This window comes from Rana temporaria, chromosome 7, assembly GCF_905171775.1.
Source record: "Rana temporaria chromosome 7, aRanTem1.1, whole genome shotgun sequence".
NCBI lineage: Eukaryota > Metazoa > Chordata > Amphibia > Anura > Ranidae > Rana > Rana temporaria.
The window spans coordinates 83,730,927-83,751,231 of record NC_053495.1 but is presented as its reverse complement, the minus strand read 5'-3'; the positions used below and the strand labels follow the sequence as shown (position 1 = coordinate 83,751,231).

General features: G+C 47.9%; 2 long non-coding RNA genes across 3 annotated transcripts; one reads left to right on the top strand and one right to left on the bottom strand.

Moving 5' to 3' along the window:
* The first annotated feature begins 356 nt into the window (after positions 1-356).
* Positions 357-20,062, top strand: LOC120945455. 2 transcript variants are annotated; one of them, XR_005750583.1, is made up of 4 exons: positions 357-433; positions 16,860-17,008; positions 17,143-17,217; positions 19,882-20,062. It is a non-coding gene; the product is annotated as an uncharacterized LOC120945455 (long non-coding RNA). The 2 variants fall into 2 exon arrangements; XR_005750582.1 differs by lacking the exon at positions 357-433 and adding an exon at positions 16,387-16,657.
* On the bottom strand, positions 14,208-15,244 carry LOC120945454. The gene is made up of 4 exons (XR_005750581.1): positions 15,100-15,244; positions 14,851-14,999; positions 14,642-14,716; positions 14,208-14,388 (listed from the first exon to the last, which is right to left on the bottom strand). It is a non-coding gene; the product is annotated as an uncharacterized LOC120945454 (long non-coding RNA).
* Positions 20,063-20,305: the final 243 nt, after the last annotated feature.

Here is a 20,305-nt window from a genome sequence, read left to right as displayed (position 1 = left end):
TGGTACTGGCTGGTGTCACTGCTTGGTACTGGCTGGTGTCACTGCTTGGCACTGGCAGTTTCACACTGAGCCGATTTGTCTGCTTCACTTACACTACAGTATATGTAACTAAATGCAGAGAGCAGCTGTCAGCGTGATGTCGGGGGCGGGCGGGAACGGGGGGCGGAGCCATGCAGATATCAAACATCAGCCAATGATTGGGCTGCTTTAGAAAGTGGGCGGGGCTACATACACGTAGCGTACCGCCCAGATCCCATACCATTGGCTCAGCTGATGTTGGTGTTTTCAGCTGCTGTGCTGGTCCCGCCCCCCGACATCGAGCTGATTCCTCTGCAATTCTGCGATGTATTCTCCCAGGAGGCATAGCGGTCCGTGTATGGCGCCGAGGCAGCTGCCGCCGCGGCGGGGATGTAAATGGGAATACAATATAACTGTGAGTTTAAAAGATAAAAAATAAATATATGCCAAAACGTCATAAGGGGACAGACCTACAGGGGATGAAGCTATGTTGTGAAAGAGGGTGGAACTCCGCTTTAAGAGAGGTATGGACTTCAGAGAGAGAGAGAGAGAGATATTTTTCCCCCTGTACAAATCATTAGTAAAACCTCATCTGGAATATGCAGTTCAGTTTTGGGCACCCGTTCTCAAAAAGGATATCAGGGAACTGGAGTAAGTGCAGAGAAGGGCAACCAAATTGAAAAGAGGGAGGGAGGAGCTCAGCTATGAGGAAAGATTAGAGGAACTGAGTTTATTCTCTCTTGAGAAGAGGAAAATAAGGGGGAATATGATCAACATGTACAAATATATAAGGGGTCCATATAGTGAACTTGGTGTTGAGTTATTCACTTTACGGTCAACACAAAAGACAAGAAGGCACTCTTTACGTCTAGAGAAAAAGAGATTTCACCTCCAAATACGGAAAGGTTTCTTCACAGTAAGAGCTGTAAAAATTGTGGAACAGACTGCCTCCACACAGGGCCGATCCTAGGGTCACATGTGCCTGGGTGCAGAAATATTTCTGGCGCCTCTACAAGGGCGTGGCCATCTAACTAACTCCTCCCCCTTTACAAATGTTTCTATGGCAACGATTCAAACACAGAGATGCTCCCCTAAGGAGTTATCGTTACATTGAGATCCTCCCATGATCTCTTAATAATAAACAAAATACAGAAAGAGAAGCAGACTACTCTAATTGGACCTAGAGGGGGGTTTCTCTAATGGACACAGAGAGGGCCTCTGTTAGAGAGTCTGTTTAGAAAGAGCCCTCAGACATAATACAGGATATGGTCAGAGACTGCAGACATAGTACAGGAGATGGTCACAGACTGCAGACATGGTACAGGAGATGGTCAGAGACTGCAGACATGGTACAGGAGATGGTCAGAGACTGCAGACATGGTACAGGAGATGGTCAGAGACTGCAGACATGGTACAGGAGATTAATGCAGCCTCCCCAGTGCCCATCAAATGCAGCCTTATCAGTGCCCATAAAAATGCAATCTACCATTGCTCACCAATTGTAGCCTACCAGTGCCCACCAAATGCAGCCTAGCCAGTGCCCATCAAATGCAGCCTAGCCAGTGCCCATCAAATGCAGCCTAGCCAGTGCCCATCAAATGCAGCCTAGCCAGTGCCCATCAAATGCAGCCTTGCCAGTGCCCATCAAATGCAGCCTTGCCAGTGCCCATCAAATGCAGCCTTGCCAGTGTCCATCAAATGCAGCCTTGCCAGTGTCCATCAAATGCAGCCCGATCAGTGTGCAGCAATGCAGCCTGATCTGTGTCTAGCAATGAAGCCTGGCATGTGTCTGAATCTGGGATTTGAATATCCCACTGCGACCCCGTCCTCTTCTCCCTCGGTCCTCCTCCTCCTCCTCCAGTTGCTGCTGTAACAAAGTCCCGGCTCCTATAATTTACATCACACTGATTCAATTTGCCATTGGATCAGTGTTCCCCCTATCACTAGAGCCGGGACTTGTTACAGCGGCCGCTGGAGGAGGAGGAATGGGCGGACCGAGGTAGGGGAGGACGGGTGCACCTTGATGACAATGAGAATGGCTTTCCTGCTGTGGAAAAAGTACAGGAACGTTGTTCCCATGCATTCCTGCAGGACTCGAGCCCTGGGTGTTCACACCCATGCGATCCAATTCCTGTCCGAATTTGCAGATCGCACTGCGATGTGCAAACTGATTTGGGGGTTTCATTAAGTTTTAATTGGCACTCCCAGTCGTTCACATGGGGCAGTGTGACCTGCCGGCAGGAGACATGCGATGTGGGAACCCCCAGTGGATTTACAGGGTTCCGGCATTGCAGCAGTATGAACCGGCCCTTAAAGCGGAACTCCACCCTCCACCTCCACTCCCGTCCGTTGGAACCCTCCCCCCTCCGGTGTCACATTTGACACCTTTCAGGGGGGAGGGGGGTGCAGATACCTGTCTAAAGACAGGTATTTGCACCCACTTCTGGCCACACAGTCTGTGGGTAGACTGTGGGCAGGACGTCAGATCCCGGCCCCCCCCCCTAGTTGTGTTCTGGGAAACACTTGGCTCCCAGAACACAGCGGGAGCCAGTCAGCACGGCGCATCTCGACTTGCGCATGCGCCGTAGAGAACCAGGCAGTGAAGCCGGAGCGCTTCACTTCCTGGTTCCCTCACCGAGGATGGCGGGGGGGGCAGCAGAGTGACGAGCGATCGCTCGTCCTCTGCTGCAGATGGTGCTGGACTCCAGGACAGGTAAGTGTCCTAATATTAAAAGTCAGCAGCTGTAGTATTTGTAGCTGCTGGCTTTTAAACATTTTTGTTTCAGCGGACATCTGCTTTAATCCTAATGGCATGCTGCACTAGGAATCACACCCACACTGGAAACTGCTCTGCATTTGCGATTCCTGTGCGGGCTGCGACGCCAGAAATGATGGAGGGTCCGTTTGACCTTTTCTTTGTAATTAAGGAGGCACAGCATCCCATACAGTATAAATGGGCTGCCATGCCCACACAAAATGCACCTTGCAGAGCCACATCAGTGTGAATTAAAGGAAAAAATCCCCCCCCCTCTACTGCTTAAGAACCCCCCACCCCCAACCAAAACTCCCCACTGCAAAACACCACCCTTCCTCATATATCCCCACAATATTAAACCCCCTGTCTCCGATCACACCTCAAGGCAAAAATATCTCCCTCATATCTAATGCTAAGCTAAAAAATATCTCCCTTCATTCAACAAACTTCCCACTCAGGAGCAAATCCCTACCAATAACCACCCCCTGTAAACTTCTCTACAAGAAACTTACAGTGGGGTCCTTCTCCAAAAGCAAACCCACCCCCTTTCCTTAACCTCCCTACCAAAATAAACTCCCCCAGGCAGGAATTCTCATTCCCTCCTTCCTCCACATAGAAAGTCATGCCTACCTGACCTTATCTTCAGAAATTGGCACGGAACAGACAGAGGCAGGAAATCTTCTGCATACCCGGTCTCCCTTCAGCTGTGTCAGAGCTGAGGAGGTGTCTAAGAGTTCCCTCGGCAGTGTGCCCTCATTGACAGATCTCTCACGATCCAGGAGGAGGAGGAGGGGAAATCGCAGAAAGCCCAGGCAGGGTTACATGCAGCCAGGGCTTCCAGTTCCATCTCACCCGCCCCAGCCGACTCCATGTTAATGCAGCATTTGCAGGCTGCTCCTTGTCCCGGCTCTCTCCCCTGCTCTGATTGCCGAACCAACGGTGCTCCTGACACTTTGGCGCCCCCTCCCCTCTGGCGCCTGGGTGCAGTGCACCCTGTGCACCCCGTCTGGGATCGGCCCTGTCTCCACAGGTGGTTCTGGCCAACTCAGTAGATTTCTTTAAGAAAGGCCTTGATACTTCCTTTTTCTGGGGGGGAGTGGCAGCTGCGTGATGGAGTGAGCAGACTCTGACGGCGCTGAGAGTGTAGCGGTCCGATAGGAGTCCGCCTGGAAGAGCAAAAAACCCCCCCCCCGAGAAACCCTGAGAACCCCCATTGTATGACAGGGGGAGCTGCTTATATAGCTGCTTGTATTACCTGTCGGACAGCTAGCACCCATATAGCACCCCTATAGAATGAAGGTATCAGGACTGGTCTTCCCTAAAAGCTTTTACCTTTTGGGACAGTGAGACAGCGATCCCCATCCTGTGCACGGGCTGCTGTTGGTTGGCTGCCTTTGCTCTGACGCCTAGCTGGTGAGCGCTAAGTCTGGTGAGGGGAGGAGAAGCTGTGTCCTGAGTAAGGGGGGTAAGACAGAGGCTGGAGCTCGTCGCCAGGAGACGAAGATAGGACAGCCTCTGGTGATCCACGTGACATCTGACGCTGAGACCGAACGGGACACCTGGGAAGTGAAGTTTCTGGGACTCGTGGTGAAGATCTCCAGTAGCGGACGGGGGACAGCAGACTCTCACAGGCGTGGAACCCCGTTGGTAAGTGGCAGGACCGAGAAAGAAGGCTGAGGGAAGAGCCATGAAGGACTGAGATTGTGGAGGGGGTAAGGCAAATCATAACAAATAAGTCCATCTAGCCATCTTTGCCTAAATTACAGTAAAAATAAAAAGCTTCAGCCTAGCTCTTGAAGAAGGACAAATAATTCCTTAAATGATATAGGAGGTTTTTAATGGAATGCCTGACTCATTTGACTGATCTGTATGACTGCATTCAAAAGAGCATATTACTTCTAGGAACTTTTTGTACAAAATCCCCGGCTCCTAAGGTACACAGGAGCTGAATACTCACTGGGTGTATATTGGACATCTTGACTTCTTGACCTCTTGTCTCCCCCTATATGCATGTGTTCTCAAGGGAATTTAAATACATGGGGGATTAAACCTGTCTGAAGCTCAGTGAAGGAAATTAACAAACAGGACCTCTGTTTTTTGGGGGAGCTGCTCATACAGCTGCTCGTACTGCTGCTTGGTCAGTTAATACCACCACTGGCTCCGCCACCTCCACTATTACAGCGTATCACCATTCATGCAAAGGAGGTGGAAGAGCGGGACAAGTGTGATTGTCTCAGATGTGCAGTACACACAAGCCCATGCTTACCCTAACTTGAAGAAAAGATTGGACAGCCGCACTTCCACAAAATCCTTAAAAAGGTTGCCTTTAATGATAAAAATTGAAACAGCACTACAATTCACAGCAGACAGTGGGGTATATAGCTGACGCGTTTCACACTGTAATGTCACGTTTACCCTACCCACTATATGTCGGGGAGACAGGACGCCCGACAGGACCCACGCCAGGAGGTGAGGAGAAGTACGGGAGGAGACGGGGGTGCTTTGATACGGGAAGCACTGCCTGAAGTGTCAGCACTAGCACAGGCAATTACCCTCCCCCAGCATGTGCAGCAGCTGCAGAGTGGAGCAGCCTGGGAGACAGAAGGAGCCTCCGACGCTATGGATGAGAATGCAGAGCAGGCTCAGCGGACCCCCTCAAAGACCCAAAAGATTTTGGAGCATGACATACAGGTATGCCTGACAAATGTACATGATAGCCAGCAAACTGAGCAAACTGAACATGAAGGAGAAATAGACATCAGAAAACTTTTTCAGCTTATTCAGGCATTACCCACCAGGAAAGATATACAAGAGATTATGGTCAATTTAACAGGTACACTATGGGGGGAGATTAAGGAGGTCCAAACTCAGGTGGGGGGGGTGGAGGAAAGGCTGTGCAAAGTGGAAAATGAGCAAAGCACAACAGATATGCGTCTTATGATGCTGGAAAATAAGGTTTATACACAAACACAGCAGTTAATTATGCTACAGCTCGAAGCGGAAGAAATCGAAAATAGGAGTAGGAGAAATAATATCCGCCTCAAAGGGGTGCCAGAGAATATTGATGGTCCAGAACTAAGAACCATGGTGATGGATATTTTGAATCGATTATTAAAAAAAAAAAACAGAGACTCATATTGATATAGACCGTGTGCACAAAGTGCCCACCACAGTGAATCGTACCCAGAGTAATCCACGAGATGTAGGATACATTTTTTTCGGGTGAAAAAGGACATTCTTAGAGCAGCATGGCAGGTGGGAACATTGGAATATGAGGGGGGGGGCGGATACAAATTTTTCCGGATCTGTGTAGACAAACGAAAATGAGGAGACGAATGCTAAAACCAATCTTGGACTATATATTACTGAATGGTGGTACATATAGATGGGGACACCCACTGGCTGTGCTTGTGAAAAAGGAAGGACGGAGCTTTAATCTGCGGGAACCAGAGCAGCTTCCTGAATTCTTCTTTTTTTTTTGGGGGGGGCCCTCGAAGTCCCCAATTGGTTAGGATTACCAGAACGGATGGAATATACCCCACGCCCACATAACAACCCCAATTCAGGAGGACAGGGGATAGAAGAAAGAGAATAATCCAGAGGGAGGTCCCAGATCACTGGGGGGCGAATCAGTAACACAGGAAGAACATTCTCTTTTTTTTTGCTTCCGGAGGAAAAACTTCTCTAATAAGAATATGCAACTTTCGGTTCCGGCGCCGCATGGAGTAGCTGCTCTCCTCATCGGCTCCCGCAGCACTAACACAACTCGGCTTAAAAAAATGGCCTGAGACGCCGGCAAGCCTCCCTCCATCTCTGGGCATACCCCCCCCCGGCACCATGGACCAGTCTGTTGAAAAATCGGGCGCTCGCACCCATACGGCCCAGACGGCGCATCCACAAATCGAGGCCCCGGTCTCGGCCTACTCCGCTTCACATGCACCAGTGCTGCCGGCGGCAATGGAGGTAAGCAGCGATACCTCTCCCCCTCCCTCTCCACACACATCAGTGCCCCAGCAAATGGGGGATAACACCACAGAGCGCATTGCCCAGGCTGTGGCAGCGCTTCTGACTCCCATGATAGCTGCTTCAGTGGAGAAGGCTGTGAATGCTGGGATGGCACAAATAAAAGCCCAGCTAGGGGAACATGGTACCAGGCTAAATGAACTAGAGCACTGTCTCTCCAATGTAGAGGAAGAGCTTTATCAGGCACAGGCCACTGAACACGCCCAAGAAAAAACGAACCAGTACATTTTACAAAAGCTGGACGATTTGTAGAATGGGTCCAGGAGGAGCAACCTGCGATTCATAGGAGTATCGGAATCGCTCCAAGCATCTGCACTCTCAGATTTCTGCGCGCTGCGCATCCCAGAAGCTCTAGGCCTTTCGGGCCCCTGCACGGTAGAACGGGTCCACCGCATGGGGGCCTTCAACTCAGGAGGCAAATCACCTCAACCAATAATCGCCAAATACCTTAACTACTCAGACAAGTCCCTTATACTGCAAAAATTCAGGCAATCCCGCCAAATCTAAATTGATGGAATAAGGGTCTTGGTCTTTGCTGACTACTCAATTGAGGTTTCAAAGAAAAGGAAAGCTTTTCAGCAGGTCTGCACAGAACTTTTCAAACAGCAAATCAAATTCACTTTAGCCTTTCCGGCCATTCTCCGCCTCAAAGCTCCAAATGGCGATCAATTATCCTTTCAGGATCCCTCTGAAGCAGAAGCCTTCCTACGATCCCGGCATGCAAGTCCGCACTCCCAGACCCCTTCTAAAGCCCCTCTACTCAACCCTCCCTTGGACCAAAGAAGCCCGCGGAAAGACTCTCCCTAACGTTTCAGAGCTTCGGTCCCGGACCCCTTCCGGACCACCCCGAAATGAACCATTGCACTTTGTTCGTCCTCCTGCCCGCTTCTCTTCCTATTGTTCTAATATGACTCTGCTCAGTTAACATTGTTTGTATTTTTTGTTCTTGTTCTCCTTTTTATGTCCCCCCAGGTTGCTGTTCTGTTGTTCTGTTTTTAAATGCACCTCCTGGTCTCACTGTATGCAACCTTATTGTTCCTTCCCCGTTCACAAATTTATGCCAGCCGCATGACACCTCGCACCCCATCTCGGGCTCCCGGGTCTCATGTTGCCAGGGTCGTGACATGGGGGCCGGCTCATACAGTGACTCCATGCAGAAAAAAGCGAAGCTTTCGCAATTGGTTTTGTTGTTTTTGTTGCTTTTGTTTCAGGTTCTCCCCCTGTCTCCCCTATTTGCTCCCTTCCCCCATGCACCAACGTACCCCTACTCTCTTTGCCACCGGCCCTCCGGGATGTGAGCGGCACACTCCACCTCACCCCGGTGACTTCCCTTCGTTCCAAACAGAGCGATGACTTTTCTGTAACTACTCCTCAAACCCCTTTCTCAGGCCCCCTAACATGAAAATAGTTTCCTGGAATGTGAAGGGACTTAGATCCCCTAACAAGAGAATGAATGTCCTTCGCTATCTAAAAAGACTTAAAACGGACATTGCACTTGTGAAGGATGCTTCGGTTTAAATTCTCCCTGCTTGATTAATGCTGTGTTAGAAGGTGATTTCAGGTGTGACTCACTCTGCTAACAGGCTGTTGAAATGTTAATTGATCTAGTGTGTTGTGTGAAGAAGCCCTGTGGTTACTGTTTACTGTGATTAGAAGTGGCTCATGTTAATTATTCTGATTGCTTCATTGTGGTAATTATCTCTTCTATATGCGGGGCCAAGCCGTCTAGATAATGTATTCTGTTACACCTAGTAATTAACTCCACTGATGTCATATCTAAAGAAAATGTGTTTTCAGAGTCGGCTCCGAAATGTCTGCCCATGATCTGTATGGAAGCCCCAGTGTGAGGGGGCGGAGATTTGTCATTGTAACAGTTTTGGAAATTACATATAAGCTGTGTGTTATACCATTAAAGGCTCTCTGGTTCCAGCAGTAAGCTTGGGCTCATGTGTGGATGATTCTGTGATGTTCTGTTATGGGAAGAAGGGACTGTTTGACGGGGATATCATACCAATACCATCACAATTGGTTGGCAGCAGCGGGATTTTCCCTTCTATTCCCCTTTACACCCGGATTCCAAGCAGACACTGGAAGAACTACTGGAAGTTCGTGGAAGGATTGCTAGCAACAAAACCAAGCGTGTCATCATAGCAGAATTAATGGAGATAGACCAGGAGGACGGGATTGCAGCAACGCCAGCAGTACAAGAGATGGAGACACCAGTGATTCAGGAGGAGGAATCGCCAGCCAACAAAGTAATGAGAGAGAAGCTAGCATGGTTCGGTCCGAACCCAACAGCGGATGTGGTGCTGAAAGTGATGGACCTGTTAGTAAACGCAGAGCTACAGTTAAAACTGGCAGCAGTCCAACAAGCAGCCGCACATTCTCCAAACAGTGAGTACAGCACAGCAGACACAAGGAAGATTCCGTTTAGCGCTTTTAAAGCTTTTGATGAAAAGGACTGTGAAATTGATAACTACCTGGCAGATTTTGAGCGACAATGTAACCTGCACCGAATAGCTAGAAGAGAGTGGGTTGCAATATTGTCAGGCAAACTGTCAGGCAAAGCTTCTGATGCTTTCCGGACCGTGCCAGATCAAGATATCCATAGCTACGCCCGGGTTAAAGAAGTGCTCCTGGCTCGTTATGCAGAGTCCCACCGACAGAAGTTCAGGGATTCACGCAAAACCACGAAAGACTCTTACGTGGAATGGGCATGTCAGTTATCCCTGTCGGTCTCTAACTGGGTTAACAGCAGCCAGGCCACCACCGCAGAAGACATTTTGCAACTAATGCTCCTGGAGCAATTTTACAATCACATCCAGACGGACGTCAAAGACTGGGTGAGAGATCGCAGGCCCATGACTCTACCAGAGGCCGCTAAGTTGGCGGATGAATATGCGGATACTCGCAAGACAAACCAGGTCACACCACAGGTACAACCTCCACGACCAATGGCGCCCTCACACCCACCAGCCACTAGATACCAACCTCCTAACAGACCGGTGACATCTAGCCCTCGCTATCCACGCCAGGAGGACAACGAACAACGCTGCTTCCGATGCAAACAGCTGGGTCACTTCAAGCAGAATTGCCCCCTGAATGACAACACCAGGTCAAATTGGTCTCAACCTGGGTACCGCCCACCAGCAGCAGCCCATTGTGTAGACTCGGCTTGGGATCCCCAGGAGCTGGGTCAGGAAGAACCATTGGGCACCCCTTACGAAGCCCTCATGGTACAATCTGTTATTACGGACAACAGGGAACACCATTGTCAGCTGGTCATGGGCGACAGCCATGAGCCGGAGGGGCCCTGGAGGGAGCTGGGCAGAAAGAGGCACCGCCGGCCACCCTCCAAGAAGAAGAGGTCCTGGAAGCCGTATAACAAGCTGACCTGGGAGGAAAAGAAGCGACTGGAGGAGAGGGAGTCGCAGCGGGTGTCCCAGATGCGGGCCGAGATGTTCGCCAAGGGCCCACCGGTGGCCCCTTACACCACCACCCAGTTTCTGATGATGAAGGACCACGTGGAAAGCCTGCAGGACATGAGCAAGCAAGAGCTGATCCGTGAGTACATGGAGCTGGAGGAGTGCATAAGCCGCATGGAGGAGGAGAACAACCACCTGAGGTCACAGCAGGCTGACCCCCCCAGGCTCCATGAACTAGAGATGGAGCTGGAGAAGCTCAAAGAGGAAAACCGGTGGCTGCGGAGGGAGCAGAGGGTGGCTGACCCTATGGGGCACTGATTTCCCCCCCCCGAACTCTGAGCACCAGTGCTACAGCATTTCAACAAATATAACTTTTTTTTTTTTATGAATCTCCTGTGATTGTCACTTCAGAGCCATAACCTGCCCCTCCCATAGCGGGACACCTAGATGGCGGCGCACAGACCCATTCGCCGTCTTCACACTGACTTCTGGTGACTCTGCAGATCACACAAAGACTTGGGGACTGACCGGCGTGTGATCTGACGACCCGGTGGCATACCTGAGTCTGAAGCAGTTGCCAAGGGAGGTCAGTCACGCCAAACGGAGTTAACCTCGGACTAAAAGCTCTGAACCCGTCAACCCTACTGGACCAGGGAAGGTCCAACCGGGTTGCCAGAGCAGGGAGAAAAAGGGGGGCCATTGTGAAGGATGCTTCAGTTTAAATTCTCCCTGCTTGGTTAATGCTGTGTTGGAAGGTGATTTCAGGTGTGACTCACTCTGCTAACAGGCTGTTGAAATGTTAATTGATCTAGTATGTTGTGTGAAGAAGCCGTGGTTACTGTTTACTGTGATTAGAAGTGGGTCATGTTAATTATTCTGATTGCTTCATTGTGGTAATTATCTCTTCTATATGCGGGGCCAAGCTGTCTAGATAATGTATTCTGTTACACCTAGTAATTAACTCCACTGATGTCATTATCTAAAGAAAATGTGTTTTCAGAGTCGGCTCCGAAATGTCTGCCCATGATCTGTATGGAAGCCCCAGTGTGAGGGGGCGGAGATTTGTCATTGTAACAGTTTTGGAAATTACATATCAGCTGTGTGTTATACCATTAAAGGCTCTCTGGTTCCAGCAGTAAGCTTGGGCTCATGTGTGGATGATTCTGTGATGTTCTGTTATGGGAAGAAGGGACTGTTTGACGGGGATATCATACCAATACCGTCACAGCACTATTACAGGAGACCCATCTGTCAACTTCTGATTTCACACGCATGCAAAAACTTTGGGTGGGCACAGTCCTGGGCTCAGAAGCCATTGGCCGTAAGGCAGGAGTTCTCCTGCTGATTCACAAAAATCTCCCATGCTCGGTCATCGCAGTAAAACCAGATTCCCTAGGTAGGCTTTTATCGGCTCATGTAAAAATAGGATCCAAGGAAATGGTTATTTCTAATGTTTATGCCCCTAACAGTCCCGGCAAATCCTTTTACAGTGAACTCTCTTTGTGGCTGCTTCAAAACACCCACCTCCCCCATCTGGTTGAAGGTGACTTCAATGACACCCTGCATCAGGCTGAAGACAGATCCTCCCCTAAACGCCTCAGACAATGCCCCTTGTAACCCTTCACTTTTCGCATCCACTATGGAGTCCCTTCACCCCCAGGACCTCTGGCGTTTAAATCACCCCGCCAGGGAATTTACCTTTTATTCCAACCCTCATGCCGTTTTCACTAGAATAGACTATCTTTTTGGTTCGGACGACTTACTCCCTATGGTATCTGCCACGACATCCTTGACATTGCCATCTCTGACCACGCTCCAGTCTCAGTCCAACTTGCCAACCTCGACCTACCTTCCCACCCCAAGATCTGGCGTTTCCCCTCTTACCTCCATAATCATGCTGACTTTTAGCAATTCATGGAGAAAGCATGGCTAGAATACTCCTCAGCAAATGCCCCCCACGCGGATGATCCAAACCTCCAATCCTATGATTCCCCTGGCAACAGAGACGAATGGCATGCAGCTAAGAGATCTTTTGATACTTGGGCAGGCACTCTTGAAACAGTCAAAAAAGCTAATTTAGATGCCACCCTCCACAAATTTGGAAACAAATCAGGCAAGCTACTCGCTAGACTCTGTAAAGGATCCTTTCGACCCACTCATTATGTCCCTGAGAGGTTCCAACGGCACCATTAATACCACACCACTAACGATAAATAAGGCGATGCTCCAATACTATTCGGCCCTATACGCTCCAGACCCCATTGATAAGCAGACGGCAAACGCTTTTCTAGAACACTTAGCAATTCCCAAAATCACTCCCTCCCAATTAGAGGCCCTTAATGCTCCCAGGTCTCTCCCCGAGTTTTCGAACACCATTCGCAAACTTACCCCCTCTAAGGCCCCCGGGACCCGACGGATTCACGGGTGAATTCTACAAGACCCTACAAAGAATAGTGGAACCCACCCTCCATAAGGTGTACAGCGGCGTGTGGTCCGGCGGCCCTTACCTTCCATCGGGAAACCAGGCCATTATCAAACTGCTCTCTAAGAAGGGATAGGACCCCCTCGAGCCTGGTTCATATATACCCATCTCCCTACTAAACCTGGATATCCAAAATCGTTGCCAATAGGCTTTCTGACATCATCCCCTCTCTAATTCATCCAGCACAATCTGGCTTTGTGGAAGGCAGAACAGCTACTCTAAATATTCGCAAAGTGATGTTGGCCTTGGAGCATGCTAAACAACACCCTGCAGGCGACTTTGCCATCATCACACTAGACGCGGAGAAAGCCTTCGATAATGTTAGCTTCGAATGGCTCTCTTTATCCATGGCAAAAATGGGCTTCTCCTGCTCGGGTCTCCGGATAAATTATGGCAAAAGTAAAATTCTCCCCTTAGGTACTCTGCCCGACCCCCCCTGGACATGCCACTCCATTTTCTCTGTCACTAAATCCCATATCACGTACCTCGGCATCAAAATTGGCATAATGCCCTCCTCTCTGTACCACTTGAACTACCCCCCTTTGATTTCTAAAATTTCTCAGGAATTGGTGAACTGGTTGGATCTGCCCATCTCGCTCCTGGGAAGATGTCACCTCGTAAAAATGGTCAGTCTCGCCAGGCTATTATATCCGATGCAAACTATTCCTCTGCTCCTTCGCTATAAAGACGTTAAGCTCATTGAATAGGCTATATCCAAATTTATATGGCAGGGCAGGAGACCCCGCATAGCTTTAAAGAAATTATTTCTTCCCAGACGCGAAGGAGGTGTTAGTCTCCCAAATGTTAGAACCTATAATTTAGCATGTTTGTTGAGAACCGGCTTAGATTGGATATTGCAATCTTCAAGGTATTCGAACTATCTTCTGGAGTCTGCTATGGTACACCCTTTCTCTCTAGTGGCTCTCCTCTACTGCAAGTGGAAGTCAATCACCCCCTTACTCCAGCACAACCTACTGCTCAGAGACACAGTCATCGCCTGGAGAGAAACCAGGAAGAGCCTCAGGCTATCCCCATTCATGTCAAGACACCTACCGATACAAGGAAACCCAAGTTTCCCTCCGGGTCTGGATCACAAACCTTTCAGAATCTGGCAGGAAAAGGGTCTCACACAGTTTGCCTCTTTATGTGATACCTCTACTGGTCATCCTTTACCTTTTGCAAATGTCGCCACGACTTTTACTTTGCCCCAATCTCATGCCTTCCACTTCTGGCAATGCGTCAACTATCTGAGGGCTACCTGCAATGAGGCCTGCAAGCGTTTTCCCCCCAACTTCATCAACCAGCTGCTCTTGGAGGGATCCTATAAAATCTCAGACATATACAAACTTTTGATCCAAAAGACTATCCCCCCTCTGGCATCCTCATCCGCAGCCAACTGGGGAAGAGACTTCCCGGATGATGACCTAATAAACAAGATGCTGCAGGGAGGTTTGGAGAGGATAGAGGATTATAGCGGTGCCAATTATAGAAACCAGACGTAACGTTATATCAAAAATAGAAAATTTTATTCAATTTATACAAAGTTTAAAATAAATTAGTAACATTCATTTGTGGGAGCTAATTATGGAGACAATTATTTTTTCTCTTGAACAAGTCTACCCTACTAGTTTCGCCCTTAGGCTTCTTCAGGGGTTTTAGGACTTGATCGTCTCAAAGACAAAGCTCTAGAATGAAACAAAACAATTTTTACAATCATCAAATAGACAGTCATTTATAATTTAACAGTCAATGTCAAGTAATAGCGAATAATAAAGAGTTTGGCTGGGATAAGTGGCCGAGCGTCAAGGAACCATGGTCCCACAAAGAAAGGGGCGCCAAAACATGTCCCAAAAGTCCACATCCACCCCCAGAACTGAACCACCTTGTGAAAGAAAAAGGGGGGAACACAAACACCCATAGGGGCAGAAGAACACCTACCCAAAGTACTGCATACGACCTAGTGAGGTAGCCCAATCAAAGACAAGATGAAACAGTTTGGCCTCAATATGGCAGCTAGAACAGAGCATTAAATAATTGATATATTAGTTTTGCCAATAATTAATCCATATCAATAGTTCGGCAGCAGAAACCAATAATTAAAAGGCATACACAGTAAAGAAAGAAAGTCCTATAGCTAATGAGCCTACCTGAAATTCAGAGAAAGGAATTGAATACAATTCTGGGGCAACTATCATAAGGTATAAGGACAGCTGGATCATCAAGGTGCATATACAATGCAAACACCCTGGGTGCTGGTAGGTGTTGAGGGATACGGTCTGCAATGAAGGCAGAGTCCCTGAGAGGGGAGGGGAAAAGAGAGGGAGGCATCAGAGTATGCATTGGAGCATTACAGTGGATGAGCTCAATCATTTAGGGGTTATGTTCTTCTCACTTACCATGCACTCATAGATGGAGTGCTTCCAGTGTCCGTGGCAGTAGCAGATGCTAGTGAGCGGAGACCGCCGTTTTATAGGCTGGCAACGTAATTGGTAGCGTCAATACGACGCATAACAGCGCAGCGCCGCAGCGCCTACAGCCCCCACAATGGGGGGGGGTGATCCCTACAGCTGGGAGGATGGCGGTGGGGGGGGGGTGATCCCTACAGCTGGGAGGATGGCGGTGGGGGGGGGGGGTGATCCCTACAGCTGGGAGGGTGGGGGGGGGGGGGTGATCCCTACAGCTGGGAGGATGGTGGTGCTGGGGGGGTGATCCCTACAGCTGGGAGGATGGCGGTGGGGGGGTGATCCCTACAGCTGGGAGGATGGCGGTGGGGGGGTGATCCCTACAGCTGGGAGGATGGCGGTGGGGGGGGGGGGGGGGGGTGAGGATGGTCCCGTGTACATGGAGCCTAAAAAAATACAGAAGAGCGGAACTTTACTTTTTGGGTAACATTTCACTTCAAAGTTAATCAAACCTAAAGTTCCACCTTAAACTTTCCCATAGAAATGAGGAATAAAATGAAATGTGTTTGATGGTATTCAGAAGCTCTCCTCCTACATACACATTTTATTCACAGTCTTTATTGCGCACACCAAAACAATGTGACATTTTATTATACATGGGGGATGCTTTAAAAGCCAGAGAGTCTATGTTTTTTTACGGACCTCAATAAGCCTCTGCTTTGGGGGCGGGGCTGGAGGCGGGGCTGTGTCACCGTTTGCTCCCTATCACAGAATGCAGCCTAATGTATCTGCATGTCTCTTTCTCCTCCGTCTCCCCCCCCCCCCCCCCCCCCCCCCCCGCTCTTTGTAGGTTTCTCATTGGATCTGCATGTTCTGTCCCGCCCCCCACCCCCGCTCTGTGTATGCCTCCTCGTTATGGTTCCTCGTCACTTCCGTGACAAATTGTGATGGGTTCACTGAGGGGTAGTGTCGTGAATCCCCTGGAACGCATCACATTTGGCGTTGGAACGCATTGCGCATGCGCAGTTCGCCGCCACGTGACTTAGGCTGCATTCTGTGATAGGGAGCAGAATATGACACTGCACCGCATCACACGGTGAACGCCCGCCGACAGGCGACGCGACAGCGTTACCGGATCATGTGACGCAAGGTAGTCAGAGGGCCTACAGCCCCCAACATGCCCTGCAGTCACAAGAGGTTATGGCTAAACCGCCATAGCCAATGAATAGCGTGGACACGCCCGTGCTCCATCGGGATAGGTTAAGCATAATGCAGACAACACAAGGCGATACGGATTGTCAAACATGACAGAGGAAGAAAAAGGGAAAGGAAGTTTTATTATTCAGAGGAGAATTTAGATTATAAATTGGGAGGTGCAGATATCTATGAGTCTTTGAAGGGGTAGGGAGAGCAAGAGGGACAGGTAGGTGCCCAAAAAGGGACCAGCCCAGGATTAACCCTCTACCACTTATGGGAAATCCCGGATATTGGTAGTGACACCCGGCCATATATCCAAGCCAAAGGATACAATAATGGACAAAAATAGTTCAGTGTAAGACAAAGATTATACAATAGTCATCAATGCAAACAGTAAATAATGATAATAAATTAACATTACATAGAATATTGAACTTTATTTAGAAAAGAAACCACAAATTGTGGCTATGTATTCTGTTTCTTCGTATTATTGTTTTTTGTTTTAGATCGTCAATGCATACTCTGATGCCTCCCTCTCTTTTCCCCTCCCCTTTCAGGGACTCTGCCTTCATTGCAGACCGTATCCCTCAACACCTACCAGCACCCAGGGTGTTTGCATTGTATATGCACCTTGATGATCCAGCTGTCCTTATACCTTATGATAGTTGCCTCAGAATTGTATTCGATTCCTTTCTCTGAATTTCAGGTAGGCTCATTAGTTATAGGACTTTCTTTCTTTACTGTGTATGCCTTTTAATTATTGGTTTCTGCTGCTGAACTATTGATATGGATTCATTATTGGCAAAACTAATATATCAATTATTTAATGCTCTGTTCTAGCTGCCATATTGAGGCCAAACTGTTTCATCTTGTCTTTGATTGGGCTACCTCACTAGGTCGTATGCAGTACTTTGGGTAGGTGTTCTTCTGCCCCTATGGGTGTTTGTGGAAAGGACTGGACACTGAAGTGGAGAGAATGGGGCTGCTCACCCCGAAAAATATAACAAAAAGAGTTTTCCCAGATGGGGTTGTTGCGCAGCTCTGATAGAGAAAGGTTTAAACCATGTAGTAAAAAATATATATTTTATTTGATTCACATGTAAAAAATGGGAACAAGGAGGGATGGCGCAATGGATGGAACATGAGTTATAGCAGGTACACAAACAGCGTTTACATGAGTGTGTAAAACGGTACACAAATGGTGTTTATACGATCAAAAATATGCATCATAATATAAACAATTCTAACGAACGTTTCAACCTGTTAAAGGTCTTCTTCAGAGAAATTTTGTGTAGCTGAAAGGGAACAGATAGTGGTTAGACATCTCATGATTGTAATTTTAAATATTGGAAAATACATTATTACATTTTAAGTTTGTGTCTGCTAATACAAAAGGCCTGAATATGGAGAAGCAGTAAGCTACAATACAATATAGGTAGTTCATATGTGTTTAATACAGAACAATAATATTAAATGTATTTTTTGGGGGATTTGTAGTCCCCTTACCTTGATGCGGTGTCACAGGTGAGTGCTGCGGGCCGGATGGCTAGATCAAATGGCCCACCCAAGAACGCCCCCAAACCCAGGGAGTGTGGCAGCCAGCCACGCCGTGTGGAGCTCCTCGCTCGACACCACAAGAGGTCACCCCCAAAATAGGTGGGGCGGGTGGTGGAAGGACCGTACGAAAGCCCGGGAGGGATGGGGGAGATTGGAGGTGATGGGAAGGAAAACTTGAAAAAGCCTGAAAGCAAGATAATACGGTAGTATTATGGACTGTATCTTTATACACATGCATAACAGGTAATTGAATGATATGAACATTGGTCCTTGAGGATGGGTGGGTAGGAGAACAAGACACAGATAGGACCGACATGAACTGTCGGTAACAGGGAAAAAAGCCAAGGGATGCCGGTGTAAAGATTTTAAAGCAGTGTGTCTCTAAAGAAAGGGTACGTAGGTCTCCCTATGGCACGGAAAAAAGACAGAAAAGAAGGGGAATGGGGAAAAAGGGAAAGAGGGAAGAGAGGAGGAAAGGAAAGGGGGAGGGGAAATGGAGGGAGGAAATGGAGAAGGGAGAAAGAAAAGGAAAGAGAAGGAAAAGGAAAAAGGGGGAGTGGGGTAAAGATGCTGGGAAAATCCAGAAAAAGAAAAAGAAAAAAGGAGGGAAGACAAAGGAGAGGGAGGAAGGAAGCAATGAGGGAATAAGGAAGGGAGGCTGAGGAAATTAAAGGGAAGGGGAAAGGAAGGAAGGAAAGAAGAAAAGGAGGGGATGGGGGAGGGGAGATGGCAAGGGAGTGAGGGGAGAAGGGAAGCTGGGGATAAATGGAGAGTGAGAAAGATTGAAAAAAGATGTGTGAACAAGGGTGCTAAGTGCAAAGTGAAAGAGGTAGTGACAGCAAAAACCAATTGAATAAAAAGAGTGTGGGAGTGATGAGTGAATAAGTGAAGGCGGGAAAAAAAAAAAAAGAGGGAAAGGGGGGGAAGTGAAGATAAGAGTGAGGGGTGTGCAAGAAGTAAGAGGGAAAGGAAGAAGAGTGAGGATGGATAACAGAAGTGAAGAGACAAGGAAAGTGAAAAAAGGAAAAGGAAGAGTGAGGGGAAGGGTTGAAAGAGGGGGAGGGGGGGTAGGTGTGAAAGTGGCAAAGGGAAGCAAAAAGAGGGTGAGTACGGTCCTTCCACCACCCGCCCCACCTATTTTGGGGGTGACCTCTTGTGGTGTCGAGCGAGGAGCTCCACATGGCGTGGCTGGCTGCCACACTCCCTGGGATGGGGGGCGTTCTTGGGTGGGCCATTTGATCTAGCCATCCGGCCCGCAGCACTCACCTGTGACACCGCATCAAGGTAAGGGGACTACAAATCCCCCAAAAAAATACATTTAATATTATTGTTCTGTATTAAACACATATGAACTGCCTATATTGTATTGTAGCTTACTGCTTCTCCATATTCAGGCCTTTTGTATTAGCAGACACAAACTTAAAACGTAATAATGTATTTTCCAATATTTAAAATTACAATCATGAGATGTCTAACCACTATCTGTTCCCTTTCAGCTACACAAAATTTCTCTGAAGAAGACCTTTAACAGGTCGAAACGTTCGTTAGAATTTTTTATATTATGATGCATATTTTTGATCGTATAAACACCATTTGTGTACCGTTTTACACACTCATGTAAACGCTGTTTGTGTACCTGCTATAACTCATGTTCCATCCATTGCGCCATCCCTCCTTGTTCCCATTTTTTACATGTGAATCAAATAAAATATATATTTTTTACTACATGGTTTAAACCTTTCTCTATCAGAGCTGCGCAACAACCCCATCTGGGAAAACTCTTTTTGTTATGGGTGTTTGTGTTCCCCCCTTTTTCTTTCACAGGGTGGTTCAGTACTGGGGGTGGATGTGGACTTTTGGGACATGTTTTGGCGCCCCTTTCTTTCTGGGACCATGGTTCCTTGACGCTCGGCCACTTATCCCAGCCAAACTCGTTATTATTCGCTATTACTTGACATTAACTGTTAAATTATAAATGACTGTCTATTTGATGATTGTAAAAATTGTTTTGTTTCATTCTAGAGCTTTGTCTTTGAGATGATCAAGTCCTAAAACCCCTGAAGAAGCCTAAGGGCGAAACTAGTAGGGTAGTCTTGTTCAAGAGAAAAAATAATTGTCTCCATAATTAGCTCCCACCAATGAATGTTACTAATTTATTTTAAACTTTGTATAAATTGAATAAAATTTTCTATTTTTGATATAACGTTACGTCTGGTTTCTATAATTGGCACCGCTATAATCCTCTATCCTCTCCAAACCTTCCATTTAATCTATTTGGGATGAGGTGCCATATGTTAAAGAGGACTTTCGATCACCTATCTTTCACAAGATGCTGCAGGGCTTCAACAAAGTCCAACAACTGACCCCGAATGAAATCTGGAAAGAAACCCAACTGAAAATCCTCCACCGGGCTCACGTACCCTTCCTCCATTCCGCAACGGATCGA